Consider the following 27,386-nt stretch of genomic DNA (forward strand, 5'->3'; position numbering starts at 1 on the left):
ATGTTAACTGGACACATAAATGCGAACTTGCTGCTGTGTATTCGTATATAAATACTGAACCAAATGTATATTTATGATAAGAGGATTTAAACAAATGTTATCATTTGCTTATTTGTGTAGCTGCTTGTTGGTTGAGACACAGACACAGACCCAGCCACTGACATGCAAATTTTATTGCTACTTTCAAAACAACAAAACATTTTCCAAAGATATAATTTTACTTGCATGGCAATTTAAACCATTTCAAGTTAATGCCGTTGAGTCCTTAAAATCGAATGAGTAGAAAACCATTTAAAACGCAAACTACAATCGAATTTTCTAAATATTATTGCAGAATCGACCCAATTTTGTGGATGATCAGTTGCTATGATTCCATTGGGTGAATCTACATTACATGCTATATCTGAGTTTGAACCGATTAACATGAAATCCAAAAGAAATGGAAAAGATAATAATATGCAGCCTATTATGGTCCACAATGATGGTCATATAATAGGGAGACCGTCCGTTAAATCTTGAAAAACTTGATGAACTGAAATGAAACAATAAATACATTATTATACCCTTTATCATAGGATAGGAGTTGACTACTTTTGTCATTCCGTTTGTTATATAGGGAAATTTTGATCTGAAACCCAATAAAGTATATATATATTCTTGACCGTCTTGACATTCAAAGTCGATTTAGCAATGTCTGTCCGTCTGTCTGTCGAAAGGACGCTAGCTATCCAAATAATAAAGCTAGCCACTTGAAATTTTGCTCTAATACTTTCCATTAGCGTAGGTCGATATGGCTAATTAAGGGGCCATATTGGTCAATGTTTTCATATATGTTACTGCCATGTAATTCGATTTCGGATCTTGACTTCGTGAGCCTCTAGAGAGCGCAATTTTCAATCGATTTGGCTGCATTATTTTGACTTTAAAAACTAGACCAAGCATGGTGGAAATCGGTCTTAAACCGGATATAGCTGCCATATAAACCGCTATTCATATCTGACTTCTTTAGCCGATAAATGGAGAAATTACCACGCAATTTGATTGAAATTTTGCACGTAAAGTTTTGCTATGACATCCAACAGTCTTTTTCCAGTATGGTCCAAATCGGTCCATAACCTGATTTAGCTCCCATATTAACCGATCGGTCGATTTGATTACTTGAGCCTTTGCAAAAGCAAATTTTCCCATGAACATTGCTCTAAGCAACTGGGAAAAATTTCTCACATATCACTAAGTACTGCCCTATTCTATTTTTAAGCTCAATGAACGGCGTACCGCAGTGCGACACCTCTTCGGAGAGAAGTTTTAGCATAACACATTTGTAGCCAGCATTAGGAAAATTGTTTCTAATGTTCTATCCAGGATTCGAATCGAGGCGAGCATGCTAACCTCCGCGCTAAGATGGCCACCACTTGAGTCTTTAGACCACGCTATTATATATATATATATATATATATATATATATATATATATATATATATATATATATATATATATATATATATATATATATATATATATATATATATATATATATATATTCTATATATTTTGCTGAAATTTGGGACAGTTAGTTGTGTTCTGTCCCTTCGATAAATTCCGATCTCTCGGTTTTAGGTTTTGGGGCCATAAAAGGCGCATTTATTGTCCGATGTGGCTGAAATTTTAGACAGTGAGTTTGGTTTGGCTCTTCGACGTCCTTCCTCAATTTGGCCCAAATCGGTCCAGATTTGGATAAAGCTCCTATTTAGACCGATATCTCGATTTAAAGTCTTGACCCCATAAAAGGCGCATTTATAATCCGATTTCACTGAAATTTTACACAGTGTCGTATATGGTGCAGATCGTTTTTTTTAAGATGTAGCTACTGTACTTATTAATATTTGGTCCAAATCGGAACATATTTCGATATAACTGCAGCGGGGCATAAGGTATGCAATTTTCACCGGATTTTGATGAAAAGTGGTTTACATATATAACCGACGTGGTGCGTATCCAAAGTTCGGCCCGGCCGAACTTAAAGCCTTTTTACTTGTTTTTTGATTTGGCTGAAATTAAGACTGATTTCGACCATACTTGGCACAGCTTTTAGAAGTCTATATAAAACCACCCGTCAAAAATTTCAGCCAAATCGGAAAGTTAACGCGCTTTTGACAGACAGGCGAAAGAATGTGGCAAAGTCGACTTAGAATGTCAAGAAGATCCAGAATATATATATACTTTGTTATAAATGCCGGTGTGTTAAAAAACGGAATCATGAATTTAGTATGCCACCGTCCTATGATAGAGGATATAATAATGTATTTATTATTTGTTTTCAATAAAACTTAAATATGTTAAGATCAAATCATGGTTGAGGTCGTGTACCTCATGTGGCTTTAATTTTTCTTTCAACAAAAATGATTGATCATTAAGCTCAACTCGAAGAACATATGAACACATCGTTTGAAAAATGGTCGTAGTCCTAACAGGCAAGTCAATTGAAAATAAATAAATTAAGGAGTTTGTTAATAGCACGTAATTCCTCTCTTAGACTCCTCGAGGTTATTTGAGTATTTAAAGCTCACAAACGGCCGATTGCTGGCTAAGATGTATGTCCATAGTGACATGAGGCGGATTACAATCCGCACCCACTTTTCGACTTAACCTAACCGCATTTCAACTTGATTTTCTCCGTTATGCTATGTATGCCAGCAATATGTAATTAACTTAGATTTTTTCCAAAAGGATAAAATTCCAAAAATGTTTGCAAAGTGCAAAGTTTGATATCAATTGGACAGACATATATAGCTAGATCGAATTAGGAAGGAATTATAAGCAAATAGGTATACCTAACAATGGGTCTAGATCGTCTCCTTCTTAGCGTTGTAAACAAAGGCACAAATTTATAATACCCTATTCCCCAGTTGTGGGATAGGGTATACAAAATAATGGAGCTGATATATTTTGAACCGCAAATGCCATGCATTTTCCATTATGTTGTTATGGAAATTTGGTCGCGTAATCCTTCCATTAACCCGTATCCTAAACAAAAATGTCGCGTTCACCATGATATATGGCCTTTAAACAATACTGAAGGTCAAGTTCCTTGTTGTGGCTTTCTATTTGTCTTCCCAACAGTTTTATACTTGACAGCGTTGGGAACAATCGAGTGAATATGAAAGTTGCGTTGCAAAGACTCGAATTAAATTGTGTTATCATGTGCATGGAAATTTATGTTTGTTGGCATTTCTGGAGCACACTTTTATTCGTTTCGTCTGAAAATTATTTCACTTAACATAAATTCAATATTAAATCTTATTTTATGTTATTACTTCAGTTTTTTATAGCCACCAACATAGCATGACGGGTATACTTCGAAATATTTACCTGCGACCCCATAAAGTATATATATTCTTGATCGCTTCGATATTCTGAATCAATCTGAATCACGATAGTGGTCGAATGCGTAAAGCTAGCCACTCGAAATTTTGGGCAGATACTGCTTATCAATGCACTATGGCCTCAACCCCCTGTTTTTCTGATTTAATTTCTTGAGCCCCAAGAAATTTAAATTTCTCCTGACTTGGCTGACATTTGGCACACAGACTTTCGTTATGACTTCAAACATCCGTGCCAAGTATGATTTGAATTGGCGTATAAACTTATATAGCCCCCCCCCCCCCCCCTATATACCGATCCTCAGATTTGTCTTCTTGAAACCTAAATTTTCGCCGATTTGCTGCTCTGACTGGCAATGTCGGCACAAAGTATGATCCGGATTGGTCTATAAGCTGTTATAGCCCCACATAATCCAGTTCCACATTGCCCTGAAATTTGCAGATGTAGTTGTTACTTAAAATTTATGTCCAAATATCAAATCACTAGTAGATGGTGTAATTGTTCACAGTTTGCTCATTTTGACATATTTAAGTTCACACATCCTGTTCGCTGCTACCACATCGTTGAATGAACTGAAACTTTCTTTACTCCCCTTACATATGTGGTGGAATTATTGATGAGATTTTAATTTGGTATGACTTTTAGAAATTAGTTACTCCAAAGTTTAGTCAGCGTATCACGTAGCAGTTGCAAGGGACGAAGCATGAATGAAAAATAATCATATGGTAACATATGGTTATAATCAATTATTGAAGACCGTAAACAATAAGTGTCACCCCACAACATTAATTAAACTTGGTGAAAAACTATAATAGACTCAAACATTTTAGCAAAATAATTTAAATTTATTAAATAAATCAAATAAAAAATCAGCTTGACATTCAATGTTTGTATAATAATTGATTGATTGATTGGTTGTAAGTTTAGAAGCTGAATTCGTCAGTTTAATAAAAGCCGAAATTTTCATTGGAGTCGATGAAAGAACGTCAGGTCGAAAAATCCTCCAAATTGTGCCAGAAATCATAAGGGAAAATTTATTTCTTATCTTAATTCTACATCAAAAAATTATGAATGCGATAAAGCTCTGAAATCAACGTATTTGCCTATTGGTACAATGTTTCCAGCGTTAGCAGTTCTTCAACGTAATTTCAAACCTTGTAACACATTCATGGCGGGGCTGTAAAATAATTCACAGTTAATTGCATTTACAAGCTATATAACATTTCAAACGGTAGACAATGACAAAGTAAGTGGATAGCCATTCGATTTGACGCCTTAAGTCCCTAAATCACAGCTTTTTTTTTAAATAATGTTATGTTGTAGTGGCTGTCTAATCAGTCTTAACCAGTTATACCGCAGATACAATGTCTTTCAGATTTGTATCCAAGAATACAGCAAATAACCATTACATATATTATGTATAGCTATTGAAGTTTGGCTCTACATTTTAAAAAAATATATTGCACAAATACTTTTTATTAGTGTAGGTCGGTTGGGATTGTAAATGGACCATATCGTCCTTGTTTTGATATACTATATAAACCGATTTTAGATCTTGACAACTTGAGCCACTACAGGGCGCAATTCCTATCCGATTTGGCTGATTTATTTGCACGGCGTTTTTAGTCATGACTGTCAACAACTATGCCAAGCATGGTTTAAATCGCTCCATAACCTGATATAGCTGCCATATAAACCGGTCTTGAATCTTGACTTCTTGAGCCACTAGAGGACGCAATTCAAATGCGATTTGTCTCAAATTTTACATGAGTTGTTTTGTTATGATTTCCAATAACTGTGCCAAGTACGGGTGAAATCGATGCATAACCTGATATAGCTGTCATATAAACCGATCTTGGGTCTTGATTTCTTGAGCCTCTAGAGTGCGCAATTCTTATCTGATTGGAATGAAATTTTGCACGACGTGTTTTGTTATGATATCCAATAACTGTGCCAAGTATGGTTCAAATCGGTTCATAACCTGATATAGCTGCCATATAAACCGATCTTGGGTCTTGACTTCTTGAGCCTCTAGAGTGCGCAATTCTTATCCGATTGGAATAAAATTTTGCACGTCGTGTTTTGTTATTATATCCAACAACTGTGTCAAGTATGGTTCAAATCGGTTCATAACCTGATATAGCTGCCATATAAACCGATCTGGGGTCTTGACTTCTTGAGCCTCTAGAGTGCGCAATTCTTATCCGATTGGAATGTTTGCACGATGTGTTTTGTTACGATATCCAACAACTGTGCCAAGTATGTCAGCCAATTGGAATAAGAATTGCGCCCTTTGGGGGCAAAAGAAGTAAAATAGAGAGATCGATTTATTGTATATGCGAGCTGTATCGGGCTATAGACCGATTCAGACCATAATAAACACGTATGTTGATGGTTATGAGAGAATCCGTCGTACAAAATTTCAGGCAAATCGGATAATAATTGCGACCTCTACTAGCTCAAGAAGTCAAGATCCCAGGTCGGTTTATATGACAGCTATATCAGGTTATGTACCGATTTGAACCATACTTGGCACAGTTGTTGGATATCATAACAAAACACGTCGTGCAAAATTTCATTCCAATCGGATAAGAATTGCGCACTGTAGAGGCTCAAGAAGTCAAGACCCAAGATCGGTTTATATGGCAGCTATCAGGTTATGGACCGATTTGAACCATACTTGGCACAGTTGTTGTATATCATAACAAAACACGTCGTGCCAAAATTCATTCCAATCGGATAAGAATTGCGCACTGTAGAGGCTCAAGAAATCAAGACCCAAGATCGGTTTATATGGCAGCTATATCAGGTTATGGACCGATTTGAACCATACTTGGCACAGTTGTTGTATATCATAACAAAACACGTCGTGCCAAAATTCATTCAAACTGGATACGAATTGCGCCCTCTAGAGGCTCAAGAAGTCAAGACCCAAGATCGGTTTTTATGGCAGCTATATCAAAACATGGACCGATATGGCCCATTTACTATATCAAGCGACCTACACTAATAAGAAGTATTTGTGCAAAATTTCAAGCGGCTAGCTTTACTCCTTCGGAAGTTAGCGTGCTTTCGACAGACAGACGGACGGACATGGCTAGATTGACGATCAAGAATATTGTGGCAACTACAGCAACAATGGGGTCTCAGACTAATATTTCGAGTAGTTACAAACATAATGACGAAATTTGTATACCCCCCATCATATGGTGGAGGGTATAAAATCACTACCTTGTTTGTCACATGGTGAGACTCAAATGTCATATTGCTTTGGGAAATACTATTTGCATTATAACTTATTTCTTTGATAAGTGTTTCATAGTATTATTTAATCATTATAAAACTATTCTGTTGCTTATGTCCTGTCATTATCGGATAAAGTAAGACTTAATTATAAACTTTAAAAAAAATCTAGGCTGTGTTTGTAAACATTCGGTCTGCAGACGGACAACTGGGTATAAGTGTATGAATTAAAGTTGTAAATATTTAAAACAAAAGTGAAAAAATGTGTTCAGCTAGTCGAAGAACTCTATTGTGGGTGTACCTGCCTTAACACTTACTCCGTAATTTATTTGGACCCTTGCATCTATTTTAAATCATCAATGACGCCTAACGGCTGGGTTCAAATTCCGGTGTGAACATCAGGAAGAATTTCAGCGTCGGTTATCCCCTTACTGATGCTGCCAACATTTGTGAGGTGTCCTGCTATGGTAAAAGAAACTTCTTTACTAAGTGGTGGCTTTGTGACACGCCATTCGGATTCGGCATAAAAAAGGAGGCCCTTTATCATTGAGCTTAAACTTTAATTAGACTGCACTCAGTGATATGAGAAAAGTATCCCCTGTTCCTTAATGGAATGTTCATGCGAAATTGAGTATTAAGAATAATTTCAGTATTTTAAAACCTTTTCATTTGAAGCCGTATGCTGAAACTTTCATTTTACTTTGACTTTTCAGTTACGTTATAATGAGGCTCAATAGGCCTTGTTTATCGGCTTAATATACATATATGCTTTCCCTCATATTACCATGTTTTACTAATATTTACTGCCAACTCGTTCCGAATTTACAATACAAGAATAAGACGGAGATATTTATCCACGCAATAAAGGCAAAATAAGTTTCCTTAAGCATTTCTTTAAAAATTACAATGGTTTTCCCACTTGAGTCGTTTTGTGGTTATACAGACTCCGAATGTTGCTAATGAACCATTATAACATGTTTCATTGCAACAAGGGTTTTTCTTACAATATGTTAATTCAACATCAATCAATATATACTCCACTAACGGACACATCACATAAATTTACACAAGTTTTCTTTTAGACGATCAACCTTTAGCGGCGGCAGTTAGTTGCCTTATTGCCACAAAAAAAGCAAATATTTGAATCAAATTTGTTGGATATAATCATACTTTAAGTGCAATAGAGGATATTAAAAAGCACATCTACCCTTCTTTAATTTTGCGCTATGACTATGTTAAGATTTCAAACTTGATTAAAATTTTGCAATCTTTTAAAACAATCATTTTCTGTTTAGTTTAGGAAAACTTCTCAACAATTCCCCAACACTCATGTGAAATTCGTTTTGATTCAAACTTTTTAAATTATTTTCACAATGTTTCGAACATTTGTCGTCATTTTCTTAAATATATATATAAAAAAAAAATAAGAAGCCATCCACACAAAAAGTTTTTAAAGAGCAAACTTCGTTCGGTGGAAAATTATGCACATTAATTATAAATTAGAATATCCCACACACCTACGTATCGCCAAATGTGAGTGTGGGTATCATAAGTTCGAGTGGTTGTTCATTATGTTCTCTTCGAGTACCATGTTTGCTTTTTGAACTTGGAATAGTGATATGGAATATTAAGATGGGACTTATTAAATTGGGGAAAAAACAACAACAAAAGAATAAACAGGCTATGAACTGTAGGCCCGATAGAGAGTAACACTACGGCATTGATGTGAGCATTAGCCACGCTAAAACTGTATGCCGAAGTCGTGCTGTATGTGATTAAATTCATTGTTGTCTGGCTATCTCTTTCCAGTAATCAATTAAATCCTTCTATTTCTAGTGATATTCATTCTCTCAAATTTTGATATAGCGAAACTTTTGAGATTTGGGACGTCAATTGAAAATACCTTACACAAAATGTTGGTACGATTGGAACAAAATTGTGGTAACTACAGCCATTAAAGGTCTAATTGGATATAAGATATATAGATCTTAATCTGAACCGATTGCTTTTAGTCAATATTACATTATATTATTATAAAATTTCCAATAGAACGATGTATAAAAATTAACAATTAAACATTTTTACGCAATTCATGGGTTCAATTAGGTAAACTGAAAGGTTGATCTATGCAAAGGCTTACATTACAATATAACCCATAGTGAAAGTAAGCTTTCCATGGAGAAAAGCGAAATCATCTGTACCAAATAATAATAATTCGACAATATTACGGAATGGAATAACAATATGAATGCATATTATGTAGTGTTAAAGTATGGCTGGTTCGAATCCACAGTGTTTAGGAAGTTCTTCGAACCATTTCTATTTGTACACTCAAAAAAAGAAGTTGACTCAAACTTAGAGATTTTGTTTTTGATCTAAGGATTCTGGTTATGATTGCGAGCCAAAGAAGCGCATCTTCCTTCTAATTCTAATTTTAACCGCTCGCTGTTTCTAAATTTACTTCACAGATGACTTTTTTGAAAAATCTAAATGCAGAAATAAGCTTTTTTACTTTTACTTTACTTAAATATTTAAATACTTTCCTATTTGTAAGGCATTTTTAAGTCTTCAACTAAGGTACACCGTTCTCCTAGTTTCAAAGTAAATTTCCTTACTTTTTTACTGCCTGGAGATTAGACATTCATATAAAACGTGCATGGAACGTTTTCTAAATTGAGCCAATATAATAAAGATGTACTCTTAGTCGCATTATTGTTCATTTACTGCTCAATAAATAATAATTTTTCGCAAATCTATAGTCACCGGCATTAGTATTGGGTTGCCCAAAAAGTAATTGCGGATTTTTCATATAGTCAGCGTTGACAAATTTTTTCACAGCTTGTGACTCTGTAATTGCATTCATTCTTCTGTCAGTTATCAGCTGTTACTTTTAGCTTGCTTTAGAAAAAAAGTGTAAAAAAAGTATATTTGATTAAAGTTCATTCTAAGTATTATTAAAAATGCATTTACTTTCTTTTAAAAAATCCGCAATTACTTTTTGGGCAACTCAATATTTTGACAAACAAATGTTCAAACATTTTAGCTGACAAAAATTTTTTTTTTAATAAAATTAAAATTTCCTAGTGTGACTAAAAAAAGTCACTAATCATATAACATAAAACTCCATATTTATTATTATTCAAACTTTATTTTGGAATACAAAATCGGGACATATATCAAAATGTTTACAAAAGTATTTTGACAATTAATTTTATTTTAAGTTTAAATAAAATATGATTAATTTTTCATCAAACGAATAGAAAACAAGTAGAAGCATGCTAAGTTCGGACGGGCCGAATCTTATATCCACCATGGATCGCATATGTTGAATTCTTTTCCCGGAATCTCTTTTTAGGCCAACAAAGGATAAAAGAAAAGAATTGCTATGTTATTGGAACAATATCAAGTTGTGGTTCATTTCGGACCATAATTGAACTGAATATTAGAGACCACATTAGAAGTCATTGTGTAAAATTTTAGAAGAATTGCGCACTATTGGGGCTGAAGAAGTACGGACGTCAGAGGTCATGAAAGAAGCCGTTGTACAAAATTTCAGCCAAATCGGATAATACTTGCGCCCTTTACAGGCTCAAGAAGTCAAAATCCAATATATGACAGCTATATCAAGTTATGGACCGATTTCAACCACACTCAGCGCAATTGTTGGAAGTCATAACAAAACACGTCATGCAATATTTCAGCCAAATCGGATAGGATTTGCAGCTATATCAGGTTATGTATCGATTTGCGCCATACTTAGCACAGTTATGGGAAGTCATAATAAAAAATCTCATGCAAAATTGCAGCCAACCCGGATAATAATTGCGTAGTCTAGAGGCTCAAGAAGTCAAGACCCCAGATCGGTTTATGTCGCAGCTATATCAGGTTATGGACCAATTTGAACCATACTCAGTTGTTGGAAGGCATAATAACACACCTCGTGCGAAATTTCAGCCAAATCGGATAAGAATTGCGCCCTCTAGCGACTCAAAGAGTCAAGACAACATGTCTGTCATGTATGTTGAGCGTCAGTAGAGAACACATGCAAGATTCTATTTAAATCGATAAGGAGACCTGCTCTTATAAGTTAAATTGGGAATTTTCTAATCTAGGAGCTATTACTGAACAAATCGCCGTTCGGCAAACTTCCAATCCGAAAATTTTGATATCAAAATCGAGCTTTTGTGACAAAATTGAAACGGAGAGACTGATTCGTTCGCAAGATAGCATTCTTTCCGAAATTGTATTTCACCACTTACTTAGGATGTCATAGAAATCAATGAGTCTTATATAACAACATATTTCGGGGTGCACTAACGGAACAAAGAGTTTAAATGCCCCATCCTTTGGTGTGGGTATAAAAGTATCGGATTTGCACTCCTTGAGTCCCAAGTTCAATTCAAAGATATCCAGTTTTGAGGTGAAGTCATAAAACTCCAATTATGATAATACATATACATACAGGGTGGCTGATGAATATTGCTACAATGATGAATATTGCTACATTTTTTTTTCGGTGTATGGAATACATTTTTCTTTTATTCATGTTAAATTAAATTATTAAATTAATTATTAAATTATTATTAATTAAATTAATTAATTAATTAATTAAATTAATTATTAAATTATTATTATTAAATAGAAAAAAAGTTATTACATTTTTTTTTGGTAGCGGCTTTCATCAGCCACCCTGTACATATATACACATATATACTCCAATTATGATAATATGTACATATACATACATACCATTAAGGAACAGGGGATACCCGATAACATACACTCATCGTATGTGCTATTCAAAGTAGTTGGCTAAGAAAACCGTTTTTGTCTACTGTAAAAGGCTGTAATGTTAGCAGCCATTTCGGTATAGTATTTGAACTAACAGAATTTAATGCTTTAACTTGAAATATTGAACACATACTGCTATTGAACTGACAAAAAAAAAATGCGACAATGGCAAATACATTTTTCTACTGTGCGGCAGTACATTGCTTGTTGTTTCAATAAAAATATAGTATGTCATAAATGTTGACATATGATAGCAACTAAGGACGGGCTAACGAAGGTAAAATTGGGATATTCATGTGTATGGAAGCTGAATCTAAATCTGAACCGGTTTATATGATATTCGCCAATAATCTGGAAATTTCATAAGAGAAAGCTTCGTGCCAAATTTCGTAAAGGATCGGTTAACATCCTTAAATTATTGTACCATTAGTTATAAACGGTCGACAACATGGGAGCTTTATCTAAATCTGAACCAATTTCAACCAAAGCTGTACACATACGTATGGGAACTATAACTAAATCTAAACCGATTTTTATGAAAATAAACAGAAAAGCCGAGAGTTGTTGGAGAATTTTTTGTGCCAAATTTCAATAAAAATCGGTTCATAATTTACCAAAGTGTTGTAATATGATGAAGCAATTTTTACGAAATTCAGCACAATGGCATGAGAGAATTTTTCGTGCCAAATTTCATAGAGAATATGTTTACAAATTATCAAGTTGTTGTAATATTAGCCCAAATCGGAAGAACATATACATACAAGGGAGCTATATCCAAATCTGAAACAATTTTAGGCAGTTTCAATAGGCTACACAAAAAAAAGTTGTCGTAAAATTAAAGAATTTTTCCTTATTTTTGGGGATTTTTGGCAATCCCAAAAATAAGGAAAAATCTTTCATTTTACAACAACTTTTTTTTTGTGTAGGCCGCAATTTTTCAATTTTGTGAACTAGAGGCGAAGCCTATTGAAACTGCCTAAAATTGGTTCAGATTTAGATATAGCTTTCATATAAACCGATCTCCCGATTTGACTTCTTGAGCCCATGGAAGCCGCAATTCCTATCCGTTTTGGCTGAAGTTTTGCACGTAGTATTCTATTATGATTTCCAAGAACTGTGTTAACTATGGTCCATCCACATAGGTCAATAACTTGATAGAGCTCCCACATAAACCAATCTCCCGATTTGTGTTCTCTGGAAGCCGCAATTTTTGTCCGATTTGGCTGAAATTTTGCACGTAGTATACCATTATGACTTCCAACAACTTTGCCAAATACGTTCCAAATCAGTCAATAGCATCCTTGTTCGGTTCCTAGAAGCTTTAATTTTTGCTGGTTTGGCAGAAGTTTGGTATGTAGAAACAACTAAATTTATTTTGTATAAATTTTTAGCAGAATACATGGAGGTGGATTCCTAAGATTAGGCCCGGCCGAACTTAGCCAATTTTACATGTTTTAGCTTATTTTTCTTTCATAACCAGGCGAAAAGTTAAGGATCCATTAATCTATAATTTACAACCAGCTAGGAAAAGCTAAAGTCGTGCGGTGCCGACTGCATAATACCCTACACCTACCCTTTAAGTACAAAGTGGGTGCTATATCCATTTCTGAACCAATTTGATGGACCTCGACGGATTTTTTCAGTTTGGTTATTAAAAAATCCGTATCAAATTTTGAGGAAGTAGGTTCAAACTGTAATAACTACGATTGACAAATGACAATATTATTGTTGTTATTGGTTGAACTCGTTCTTCTAATTTGCTGTGGCATATGGCATCGATCAAAATTCTAATTTTGATCGATGTGCTTGTCTGTTCATAGTCGTTCCTTATTTGGTTTATGAATTTCGGGATGGAATTTTATATGGAAATTTTTTACAAACTAAAAAAATAAAATTGAAAGAAAAAGATTAAGTTTCTAAAAACAAAAGGGAAAAATCGCCTTCAACGCTTTTTCGAAAATCAAAGTTATTATTTATTTTCATTGTGATTACTTTTTTCTCCATATTAGTGTTCTAGGAAAAAACTTTTTTTTAAATTGAGTAAAATATTGGCTACATTCTGCGTCATTGTACTTGGTTGCGGAAAAGTGGCATTAGGAGGCCGCCAAACCAGAGCCCCAAAATGATGGGTATTTTTTGACGTTTTGCCATAAACTTCACTTTTGAGTCTACTCAACAGATAAAATGTTTGTTTTGACGTATGAGTAATTTCAATGACGATTTACATCTCAATTTTTTTGAAACCAATCACGACGAAAATCGATTTATTACTGTATTGTATAACCATGAATTTTTCTGTAAAAAATCACACTTGTATGAACAAGACATCCCGATGCATTGATGCAAATGATGTATAAAAAAAATATTTATTTTTTAATATATGCGAAGCTTAAAATATACCATACTGTTTTTGTCTCTTTTAATGCGATTTGTTGTTAAAAAAAGCTTTATATGTTATGGTCTTAACCAAGTTAATAGGATTTCCTAAACCTTTTATTTTGTGAATGTATATCAAATTTTATAGCCACCTTATTGTGTTTGCATAAATTATGAACACGTTTGCAAATATAATCAATTTACACAGGTGCATAATTATTTATTTATTATGTTTGATGCAATATTGGATTTATTTTTTGTAACATATTTACCACATTTCAATCTGAGTGTACGCCAGTAAGTCTTGATTTTAAATTGAATCTCTGTGAACACAAAATTCTTTTATGGTTTTAAAACCAAACCTCATTTAAAAATCTCTGTATCGGAAAATATGAATTTCTGCAATCAATGAATGTTCTGCGTAGGTGATTATATTTGTTTAATGACAGAAGAAACCAAGGTAGTTCCTCAGATGTATAAATACATATTTGGTATTTTCGTTCATGTTTCGCAAGTAAGGAATTATGGGGCAAAGTAATTCATCATAGACCTAATGATAAATATGCATAACAAATGAAATGCCACAGCCCCAGCCTGTGTGCACATTTAAAATAATTACCAATTACTTCGCACCAAGTTAAAAATTCGTCCTATTAAAAAATGTAAAACATACATTTGCTCATATGAAACAGTTTAAATATATTCTCTGTAAAAAATCTTTTAAATGCATATTCAAACTAATTCCACTCAATTAAGCATATATGTAGAGAATTGATTAAAAAAAGCTCCATAAATAAAACGAAATTGAATTGGATTTATTTCGCTTAGTATTTGAGTTTACATATCTACAGTAGAGTGAAAAAATGGGTACAGGTTTAAATATCAATGTATCCATCGCCATAGGATCGACTTCGAAATGGTATTTACCAAAGAACAAATAAACTATTTAATCTTATGTATACTCTGTCGGTGCGCCCGTCTGTATGTTTGTTGAAAGCACATTTCGAACAAGTAAGGATACCCTGTCGAAATTGGTTCGAACATTTGTTAGATGTTCAGATATATAACACTTCTCGAGGCAGAGGTGCATCAGACAGCACTCATTGATATGCGAGAAGTAGGCTCGATGTTCCTTAACAGGATGCTCGTATCAAAAATGTTGGATATAGCTCGACACATAAAACGATCTTCCGATTTGACTTCTAAAGTATCTGGAGAAACTGAGATGGTGAAAATTTACATGTTGAAATCAGATATCACTTAACACATATCCAAACCAATCGGAAATTCAAATTCAATAATCTAGGGCCTGCGTGACTGAAATTTCATCCGATTACTGGATTCAACACATATATTATGTAATTATTAAATATTGAAACGAATACTCATTTTGACATCCTACTGTACATATGTGTTGCCATACTAAATAGAAGAATAAAACGAAAGGGTTATGAGGATTTTGCTCGGAAGCCAGGCCAAAAATATATATGGTGCTATGACCACAATCAATTCACTGGCATGCATTGAATTGGTGATTTGATCTGTCTGAACGGACACAGCATACACTAGTTTTTGAATAAAAATCAAATAAATAATTGGCACGAGGATTGACGATGGAGAGTTTCGAATAATAAAGAAATTAAATTAAATGTTTCAGACACAAAAGAACATCTGAACACTGAACTAAACATTTTGTGTGTGCTAAGTTCGGCTGGGCCGAATCTTATATACCCTCCACCATAGATCGCATTTGTCGAGTTCTTTTCCCGATATCTCCTTTTAAGCAAACAAAGGATAAAAAAAATAATTGATTTAATAATGGAGCTACATCAAGTTATTGTCCGATTCGGACCCAAATTGAATTGAATGTTGGAGATCATAGTAGAAGTCATTGTGTATAATTTCAACCAATTCGAGTAACAATTGCGCCCTTTAGGGGCTCAAGAAGTAAAATAAAGAGATCGGTTGATATGGGAGCTGTATCAGGCTATAAACCGATTCAGACCATATTTGACAAGTATGTCGAAGGTCTTGGGAGAAGCCGCTGTACATAATTTCAGCCAAGTCGGATAATAATTGCGCCGTCTGGAGGCTCAAGAAGTCAAATTCCCAGATCGGTTTATATGACAGCTATATCAGTTTAATGATCGATTTGAACCATATTTGTCACAGTTGTTAGAAGTCATAACAAAACACCTCATGCAAAATTTCAGCCAAATAGGATAAGAACTGCGCCCTCTAGTGTCTCAAGAAGTCAAGATCCCAGATCGGTTTATATGGCAGCTATAACAAAACATGGACCGATTTGGCCCATTCACAATCCCAACTGACCTACGTTAATAGAAAGTACTTGTGCAAAATTTCAAGCGGATAGCTTTATTCCTTCGAAAGTTAGCGTGCTTTCGAACATCATGACGATCAAGAATATATATATGTACTTTATGGGGTCTTAGACGAATATTTCGAGGAGTTGCAAACAGAATGACGGAATTAGTATAGCCCCATCCCATGGTAGAGGGTATAAAAAATATTATGTATGCCTATGCCATAGACCATTCCTGAAAAACAGTATTTTGCAAACTAATGATTTCCAAACATAAAAGGGTAGCATGACTTCATAAGCCTCTAGAGGGCGCAATTCTCGTCCGATTTGACTGAAGTTTGGCAAGTGGTGTTTTGGTATTACTTCCCAATAACTGCTCTAAGTATGACGCAAATCGGTTCATAACCTGATATAGCTGCCATATAAACCCATCTGGGGTATTGAATTCTTCAGCGTTTAGAGGGCGCAATTCTTATCCGATTTAGCTGTAATTTTACACGTGGTGTTTTGGTATCACTTGCAAGAACGATGCTAAGTATGATTAAAATCGGACCATAACCTGGTATAGCTACCATATAAACCTATCTTGGATCTTGACTTCTTGAGACGCTGTAGGGCGCAATTCTCATCCGATTTGGCTGAAATTTTCCATGAGGTGTTTTGTTGTAATCTAATGTTCCAATCACTGTGTTAAGTATGGCGCAAATCGGTACATTACCTGGTATAGCTGCCATATAAACCGATCTGGGATCTTGACTTCTTGAGACTCTAGAGGGCACAACTCTCATCTGATATGGCAGAAATTTTGTACAATGGCTTCTCCCACGATCTTCAACATACGTATCGAATATGGTCTGAATCGATCTATAGCTTGATACAGCTCCCATATAAACCGATCTCCCGATTTTGCTTCCTGCGCCCCAACAAGGGGCAATTCTTATCCGAATGGACTGAAATATTACACAGCGATTTTTACAATGTTCAGCATTCAATTCATTTATGGCATAAAGTTCTTATTCATTATTCTTTGTTTGCCTAAAGAGAGACAACGCGCAAAGAACTCGAAAAATGCGATCCATGGAGGAAGGTATATGAGATTTGGCCAGGACGAACTTAGCACGCTCTTTCTTGTTTAGATGTTAATTATAACAACTACCTGTTTGGTGTTCGTGGAATGGGATTTTTATATCCACCACCATAGGATGGGTGTATACCTATTTAATCATTCCGTTTGTAATACCTCGAAACATTCGTGTAATATCCCATAAAGTTTATATATTCTTGATCGCCATGACATTTTCGTCGATCTTGTCTGTTGAAAGCACGCTAACTCTCGAAGGAGTAAAGCTAAGTGCTCGAAATTTGCACACATACTTCTTATTAGTGTTGATCATTTGGGATTGTAAATGATCCAAAACGGTTAATGTTTTGATATAGCTGCCATATAAAACGATATTGGGTCTTGATTTTTTGAGTTTCTAGAGGGCGCAATCCATATCCGAATTGACTGACCTTTAAGATGCCTTCTCTGCACTTCTTTATAAAGGACGCACTCTGAAAATAAAATTTGCCCTTTTAAATAGAAACTATTTATTAAATTTAGGGTTACGATATAACAACGGTATAAATAAACTTCCAAATTTACTTGGTCAAGCCAAATTGCAGGTAATACTTGATTTTTGCATGTGCAATTATTTCATGATCTTCAGTTTAAACCAATATAAATATCGATTTTCGGAATTTGGTTTTTGAACCCCTAGGAAAGTAATTATAAATTGATTTGTTAAAAATTTTGAAAGTAATTTGATAAATCATCTATGCCTAAAGTCGTAAATGATGTTAATTTCATTAGTTTGGGAAAATACCATTCGTGGTAGTTGTTGCAAAATTTAGAGCCAAACTTGACGCCTACATATATTTTGCGTAAAATGATATTTGTTACTATTTATACAGCATGTATTTATGTTTGTTTTAAAGCGCAAATGAAATGCAATGAAATATTCATCAATGATTGTCTTCCAAAGCAATGAAGTGTAATTCGTATACATGAACATATTTTGCTGTGAAAGTAAATATGAATTATCATCAGCTTTTAATTTTGCTCTTGATTGTGAAAGCAAATGAATTCAATTATAATGAAAAATTATTTGATGGATTTCATATTGAAAAATAAAAAGTAAATAAATTTAATACGAATAAAATGTTCTGATGTATACGCCAATGTTAAATGTTAGTCGAATTTTATATATTTTGTCCTTCTTCGAAATAAAGTGTTTTGAAAATTCAAGTAAGTAAGCAATTACTTATACACCACCGTAGAGTGAATTACATAAAAAAAGGCTGAAATTTGGCAAAGCGAGTCATTTTAGGCTGCTCCACATCCGTGTCTAGTATGGTTCAGATCAGACTATATTTAAATACAACTGCCATATATACTTCCTTCTATGGCCTCTAGATTCTAAATCTAGAGATTTCCATATATGTCAGCTATATTCAAATATAGACCGATCTGGGCAATGTTAAGCAGGGACATTGAAGGGTCTATCACAGTTTCTAGTGCCATATTTCAGCGAAATTTGGTTTTAAATGCGTCTCTAATGACTCTAAGACCTTTAACCCCAAATCCGTTTAATTGAGGAATATATCAATATACAATACGGTATATCTTCGAACTTAACTTGCCTGTGAAGAAGAAATTTGTTGTGCAAAGTCTTAGCTCAATATATCTTTTTTAAAAGACTGTGCCGTTTTTACAAAAGATAGATATGGCTAGACCTTTTTAGAATTTTATGACCATCAAGATTTTTTGCTCTTTACGGCATCGCGTATGAATATTTCGATATATTACAAACGGAATGAAAAAATGAATATACTCCCGTTCTTTGCTTATAAAAATATTACAAAAAAATTAACAAAATTACATTCGAATTAAACAAACATATATGTATACATACAATTTTCTAATAGGCACTTGACAACTTTGAATTTGATTTGTGAACGAACTTTTAAACTAATCATCGAACTGGCACTTCAATTTATTTAGTATACTCAACATTTTCATTATGGTAAAGTACATGAACGAACAACGTCTGCAAAACATAACAAGAAAGGAAAGGCAAAAGTCGGGCGCAACCGGCTTATAATACCCTACACCTGTCGTATAAATGGAAATTTGGAACTAGGATAGGATAATTCTTAATCGAATTTAGTGGACTTCGGTGGAGATTTTCAGATGGGTTATAAAACAATTCGTATTAAATTTCGAGCAAATGTGTTCAAAATTGAAATAACTACGGCTCTATATGTGCAAATGGAGCGGTATATAAGTATATGGAATCTAAATAGAAATCTACAACGATTATTAGATATTTATATATCGTATGCCAATTTTTGTGACAATCGGTTGACAAATGACCCCATTATTGAAATATTTCTCAAAATCGGACGAACATATTTATGGGAGCTATATCTAAATCTGAACCGATTTCTATAAAATTCACCAGTAATGTCCAGAGTCTAGAGAAAATCCTTCATGCCAAATTTCGAATCGGTTAACAAAATACTATTTTGTTGCATTATTACAGCAATTCGGACAAACATATATATGTGAGCTATATCTAAATCTGAACGGATTTTCCCAATTTCAATAGGCTTCATCTCTATGCCAAAACAACATGCTGTACAGAATTTGAAGACGATCGGATGAAAACTGCGACCTGTAGTTTGTACACAAATTAACATGGACAGACGGACATAGCGAAATAGAATCAGCAAGCAATTCTGAGTCGATCAGTATACTTATAAATGTGTCTATCTGTCTTCCTTCACTAGTTATTCACCCTGTACCACAGTTGTGGTGTAGGGTATAATAATAATTATGTCTTTGATTTTCTATAGGTAAATCACTAGCGCAGAGGGTTAGCATGTCCGCCTAGGACTCTCAACGCTTGGATTCGAAACCTGGCGGGAACATCAGAATTTTTTTTCATCGGTCGATATCCCGTGTTAGCACTGCGGCACGCCGTTCGGAATCGGCTATTAAAGAGGCCCCTTATCATTGAGCTTAAACTTGAATCGGATAGAACTCATTGATATGAGAGATGTATACCCCTGTTCCTTAAACTTGATATAGTGAATGTGGAGATATTATGCCAAATTTGGAGACCAGGGGCTGATATAGGGCATGAATGTTGGTCACCTCCAGCATTTCAAACTCTGAAATGCAAAAGATAGAGCTCAAAAAAAAATTCTACAAAACCATGCCTAAACATCTGGAATATCTCTAACGGCTTATGATATATTGAAGTTATAACAAACTTGACAGAGTCGATCTAGCCATATCCGTCCGTCCGTCCTTCTGTCTGTGGAAAGCACGCTAACTTTCGATGGAGTAAAGCAAGCCGCTTGAAATTTTGCACAAATACTTTTTATTAGTGGAGGTCGGTTGGGATTGTAAATGGGCCGAATCGGTCCATGTTTTGATATAGCTGTCATATAAACCGATCTTGGATCTTGACTTCTTCAGCCTCTAGAGGGCGCAATTCCCGTCGGATTTGACTGAAATTTTGCATGTGGTGTTTTGGTGTCACTGCCAACAACTGTGTTAAGTATGATACAAATCGGTTCATAATCTGGTATAGCTGTCATATAATCCGATCTTCGATCTTGACTTCTTGAGCCCATAGAGCGCGCAATTCTCACCCGATCTGAAATTTTGCATGAGGTGTTTTGTTATGACTTCCAATAACTGTGCTAAGTATGGCGCAAATCGGTACATAACCTGATATAACTGCCATATAAACCGATCTGGGATCTTGCCTTCTGAAGCCTCTGGAGGGCGCAATTCTCGTTCGATTTGACAGACATTTTGCACGTAGTGTTTCGGTGTTACTGTCAATAACTGTGTTAAGTATGATACAAATCGGTTCATAATCTGGTGTAGCTTTCTTATAAACAGATCTTGGATCTTGATTTCTTGAGCCTCTAGAGAGCGCAATTCTTATCCGATTTGGCAGAAATTTTGTACAACGGCTTTTATCATGACTTTCAACCTACTTGTCTAATATGGTCTGAATCGATCAATAGCTTGATACAGATCCCATATAAACCTATTTGTCTCCCGATTTTGCTTCTTGAGCCCCTACAATGACTTCTACAATGTTCCGCATTCATTTATGGTCCGAACCGGACTATAACTTGATATAGCTCCAATAGCATAACAGTTCTTATTCAATATTTTTCGTTTGCCTAAAAAGAGTTACTGCGCATAGAACTCGACAAATGCGATTCATATTGGAGGGTATGTAAGATTCGGCCCAGCCAAACTTAGCACGCTCTTACTTGTTATCATTAAAGATTTTGCACTGTTGGCATAAACAAACCTCCAACGTTCTTTACAAAAAAGTTTACTTGTCGAACATTTTTGGCTGGAGAGTTCTTTTTTTGTGTGTATGTGCAAAATTTTAAACAAATCGGATGAAAATTGCGGCTTCCAGGGTCTCAAGATTTCAAAACGGGAGATCGGTTTATATGGGAGCTCAACAACAAATATTTTTGTTATTACAAATAAATACAATGAGGCATAAGTGTACGAAACTGCAGCGCATAGAAATGCAACAAACTGTCATTATATCCAACACCTACGCTGTGGTATAGGGTTTTTTTAACTTTCTGCATTTATTTACAAGACTTAGCCATTAATAAGTATACAAATTGGTTTAGAATCACTTCCTGACCCAATTGAGCTATGTCTGTCTGTCCATGTATTCTTTTAATTAAGGTACAGGTCGATTTTGTTGTCCGATTACCGTAAAATTTTGCACAAGTCACCTTCAATGAAAAAAAAAAATCGAACCAGATTTATAGAAGGCTCCCATATATAACTTTCATCCGACATGGCCTTTTTAGGTTGTCAGGCCAGATTTAAATATAGCTCTCATATATTTATAACTTTCATCGGATATGGATATCAGATTTTTTTCCCAATATTTACAATATTTTGCATACGGTGTTTAATATGACTTCCCAACATATGTGCACATACTCATCAAAATCTCTGCCTCTCCCAAATTTTTTAGCAAATATATGCCGTAAAGACTGCAATAGTCAAAATTCGACAATAGGTATATAGAATTAAGGTCTGACTAGATTTAAACACAGGTTTTATGCAATGCGTGATCTCGGAGGTGTAGGGTATTATATAGTTGGCTCTGCCCGACTTTTGCCTTTCCTAACTGGTTTTGAGGACGTTTCAAAAAACTTTCCGATGTGGTTTTGTAAACCACAACATTGTAATACATTTTTACATGGTAAGATACCACCCAACGAGGTTTCGGAAACGAGCTGTGTTAAACAAAATTATACTGATGAGCAAAAGCCATTAATTTGATTTACCTAATTGTTTTAAATATTATTTAACATTATGTTGGCTTATTACACCCATGAATTATTACATTGCTTTAATCCATTGACCTGTTATTAAAACATGGAATTTATTTCAATTAATCTTGTGAAAACAAAAATGAAATAATAGGCCAGTGTTTTTATAGAGACAGAAGATGGAGTAAAAACAATAACTTTGCCGTGCCAGAATATATTTTTTTGTTGAAATGAGTAACTTGTCAGTTCGCATGCATTACATACAATTGTGAATAATTAACATAAAAGAATTCTTTCTTTAAATAATATTTATAAACTTAATACTATCCATTTCCTTTTAAATCCTTCCTTTTAAATGATGGACAATGTTCTATTCATTGTGACACAATTTCGAGAGAATTGTTTGTAATTTTTTTTGCCAACTAACATTGCTTCTTTAAAATTTTTGATATTTATAATCTTTACTAAACACGAATTTAAACGCAGTAGCACATAAATGACACAATTTAGCTGGATATCTGTTACTTCCCAAAACGATGAATTGTGTTGTTATCGCATAATCATATTTGCCTAAGCTTTATAAGCATCTAAAGTGTGGGTCTTCTTTAATCACAGACATATTCTGCTTTAAGGTTTGCCCAAAGCTAAATGAAACAGATACCATATTTTACACATTAAAATCTGTACTGCTGCTGTTGTTAGGTTTATGAATGGTGAATCTTATTATAACCATGGTTATTGAAAGTACTTTTTATGGCTCATAAATCGATTAATTGAAAATAAACAGACATTTGTTTTTCTTTGAGAGTGTATTCCAGAACACGACCCCCCACCCTCGAATTTTCAATATTATATTTTTTATTAATATAAAATAAGAAAAAAAAGTACTTAGTTCGGCCGGGCCGAATCTTGGTTGCCCACCACCATGCATACCGCAAAACCGTACGTACCATGATTTACTCAGTTTGTATATGAATTATTTTGGCACCATCAAATCGGGTATTGATTTAGGCTTCTATGGTCTAAGGGACTTTGGGGAACTGATGATTAGGAGATTTTGTGTGTAGTGTACTTCACGTACCAAGTTTCAGCCAAATCGGATGAAAACTTGGGCTTCTAGTGTCTCATGAAGTCAAATCTGCGGATCGCCTATATGACGGCTATATCAATTCTAAGACCGATATGAATTATACTTGGCACGGATTTTGGAAATCAGAACAGAAGTCTTTGTACCAAATTTCACCGAAATACAATACAAATTGAGCATGCTAGGTTCTAAAAAAATCAAAAGGGGGGAAAGGTCTACATAGGGGCTATATCCAAATCTGAACAAACATGGCCCATTTGCAATCCTCAACAACCAACATCAATAAAAAGTCTTCTTGCAAAATTTTTAGCGAATATATTTTTCGTTCGACCGCTCGACCGACCGACCGTCGTAAATTTCACAAACAAACGGACAGAGAGTGGCGGATGGACGGAAATACATATCTAGCCCACTCAGAAAGTCATGACGATCAAGAATATATATACTTTATGGGGTCGCAGATCAATATTTCTAGGTGTTACAAACGGAATGACAAGTCTAGTATAGGTGATAGGTATAAAGAGAAAATGTATATAACGGCATTTCGTTTTTAAATGTCAATATTATTGTGGGTTCTTTAAGAAAACAATATAAACGCGTAAATAAAAAGAGAACAACATTTTTTTAGGCGTACACGTGGAAGGAGATAAACAGGCAACATCGCAAAAAGTATTCGTAAGATAATTTTGAAATGTAAAGGATGGCCAATATAGCGGTTGCCTTTTAAATTACGGCTTATTTGGGCATTGACGTTATGAAATTTTAGGAAAATGTGTTGAAAAATGAGGTTTCTAGAACAATAAAGGAGCATGGTTTCGTAATTTAACAGAATGTTGAGGTTTTTCTAAAAAGTTTAAAACGCTAAATTGCTTCGCTAAATCCTTAAACTGCCCTTTGAAAGTAGATTATTCACTTAATATTTTGAAGCTTATGCCCAGATTTTCAACGATTTCAAAGTTATGGGTCTTTTTTAAATTACGTTAATTTCAAAAATATATCGTAAAGCTACCACTTCCTGTGTCAACCCTAATTTTAAATCAAAAGTTTCATTCTACTTCCAAAAATCTGTTATTGGAGTTAGCATGTCCGCAAGCCTGGTTTCAAATCCCGACGTGAACATCAAAAAAAAATTTTAGCGGGGGTTAACCCCTTACAAAAATGCTGGCAACATTCATAATGTATCCAGCCTCTTTAAACCTCTTTAACAAGTGGTGTCGCCAAGCGGCACGTCGTTCGGACTCGGCGTATAAAAGGAGGCTCCATATCATTGAGCTAAAACTTGATTAGGACTGCACTCGTGGATATGAGACAAAGACCTGAACAAAACCATTCATTGATGACTGTTTTTGCTGAACTCGTGAACGTTGAACCCACATGGTATTGTATTTCAAGATTACTTAAGAGCAAGACACTGAAGGATAGAATAAATCGAACAAGTTGCAGAAAAGTAGATTATTTTAAAAAACAAACCCCATTCAGTGCTTAGGAATATTTTTTATTTCGAATTCTTTGCCGCTACAGTGAGATATGGTTAGGACAGGTTAGATTTAAGTGGCAGTCTGCCATCAGACTCACATAGACATTTTCGTCCATTGTGATACCACAGGAACAGAAGAAGAAGATGCCTTCTAGTTCCCACCGTTGAACCATACAGATCGCTTTAAAAAGCCCAACAACTTGCGAATGCTCACACTCGCTAAATCAGAAATGAAAACCTAACGTGGAACTCCTTCTGACTGTTAGTGCGGGACACACACACAGAAGGTGTTCTATAGTCTCTTCTTCTTCGATGTACTCACAGCTTCTGCAAAAGTCGTTACTGGCAACTTTCAGTCTGTCAGCATGTTTTCCGCTTAGACAGTGACCTGTAATGACGGACACAATGACTGGGTCATCTGTTCTAGCCAATGACAGCAAAGCGGTAGACCTCTTCAAGTCTGGATTAGGCCACATAGTTTTGAAATGCTCACAGTCCCCTCTTTGTGACCATCTGTCATACGTTGTTCTTCTGACCTGTGTCCCTTTTTAATTCCCTGGGAAATCTCTGAGGCCCGGCACCCAAAACAGGTGAATTTTGAACTGTTCAGCCATCTCGTTGAGAGATCTGCGACAGTCGAGGCGATTTTTGTGTTCAGAAATACGTTCTCCTGGGATTTTATGGTTGCCTGGCTGTCTGAGAAGATATTTATCGTTGTGATATTATATCTTAGCCATTCCACCACTTCCTTTATTTCAAGGACCTCCGCTTGATACACACTGCAGTGGTCGGGTAACCTTTTCGATATGACCAGTTCTAGATCTTTAGAGTACACCCCAAAGCCCACCTGGTCGTCTAGTTTGGAACCATCGCTATAGATGTAGCTTCTATTACCAGGGATATCGTAGTTCCAATCGGTTCTATCATTAATTGTGATACAGCACTTTTTATCAAAAAGCGGTTCAGGTAGGGTGTAATCTACACTGCCTGGAACATATCATATTGTATCAAGGATAACGTCGTGTCCGTAGCCACCACATGACCAAAGAAAGCTCCCTTAGCCTCACGGCAGTGGTTGCAGCAATTTGTCTAGTCACAGTGTCCAGAGGCATTAGATGTAACATTAAATTCAGTGCATCAGATGGTGTCATCCTCAGTGCGGCTGTGGTGTACAAACAAGTCATCATTTAGATCCGGTTGAATATTGAACAGTGGGTGGTCTTTTGAAGCGCCGTCCACCAGACCACAACAGCATATAGCATTATGTCTGACAATTGCAGTATATACCCAATGCAAGACACGCGGTCTAAATCCCCAACTTTTGCCAATGGCTCTCTTGCAGGTGTGTAGGGCAAGAGTCGCTTTTTTGCCCTTTCCTAAATGTTGGATTTGATGTTCAGTTTCCTGTCCAGCAAAACACCCAGGTATTTTGTCCTTTCTGTAAATGGAACATTCTCTCCTCCCAAGGAGACATTTGCCACTGTAGGCAACTTGTATCTCCTGCTGAAGCGAACTAATTCTGTCTTGCACAGATTTAACAGAGAGTGAGATATAAGAAATTACTCGCTGTACGCGATGTAAATGAAAGCGTCTCGCTGTCATTTTCAATAGATGGACTGATCACACAATATCCCCTGTTCCTTAAAAGAATGTGCATGTGAAATATTATTGTATATTACTTCAAACCGAACGGCCTTCATTTGAAAATCTCATTTGAGATTTTATTTTGAAGTTGGCGGTCACATAGACCTTTCATTTGTCCCGATCGCCATTCACGTTCCCAAGACACTTGGACCTAGATAATAATAACATCAAATTTGTACTCTTCTGTCAAAGACTTATTATTTGAGTGCCATATTTTTGCGATCGGTCTTCATGTCCTGTTGAAGCATATTTTGGGTGTGGGGTGGATATCCATTTCCTTGGTTTTTATACCCTCCACCATAGGATGGGGGTATACTAATTTTGTCATTCTGTTTGTAACACCTCGAAATATGCGTCTGAGACCCCATAAAGTATATATATTCTTCATCGTCATGTTATTTTAAGTCGATCTAGCCATTTCCGTCCGTCCGTCTGTCTGTCGAAAGCACGCTAACTTTCAAAGGAGTAAAGCTAGCCGCTTGAAATTCTGCACAAATACTTTTTTTGGTGTTTTGGTATTACTTTCAACAACTGTGTTAAGAATGATTCAAATCGGTTCATAATCTAGTGTTGCTAAAAAGCTTCGACCATGGAAAAATCTTACATTTTCAGCCAACTTTTTGTATTATTTTCTTAATATATGCCAGAAATAATTCTCTTTATTTAACAATAAACCATTGGGTTGC

General features: G+C 35.2%; 1 protein-coding gene across 11 annotated transcripts in view; it reads left to right on the forward strand.

Moving 5' to 3' along the window:
• Positions 1-27,386, forward strand: part of LOC106089583 (glutamine--fructose-6-phosphate aminotransferase [isomerizing] 2) — a 626,017-nt gene that overhangs the window by 586,334 nt on the left and 12,297 nt on the right. The window lies entirely within an intron of this gene.

This window comes from Stomoxys calcitrans, chromosome 2 (assembly GCF_963082655.1).
Source record: "Stomoxys calcitrans chromosome 2, idStoCalc2.1, whole genome shotgun sequence".
In the NCBI taxonomy this organism is placed as follows: Eukaryota; Metazoa; Arthropoda; class Insecta; order Diptera; family Muscidae; genus Stomoxys; species Stomoxys calcitrans.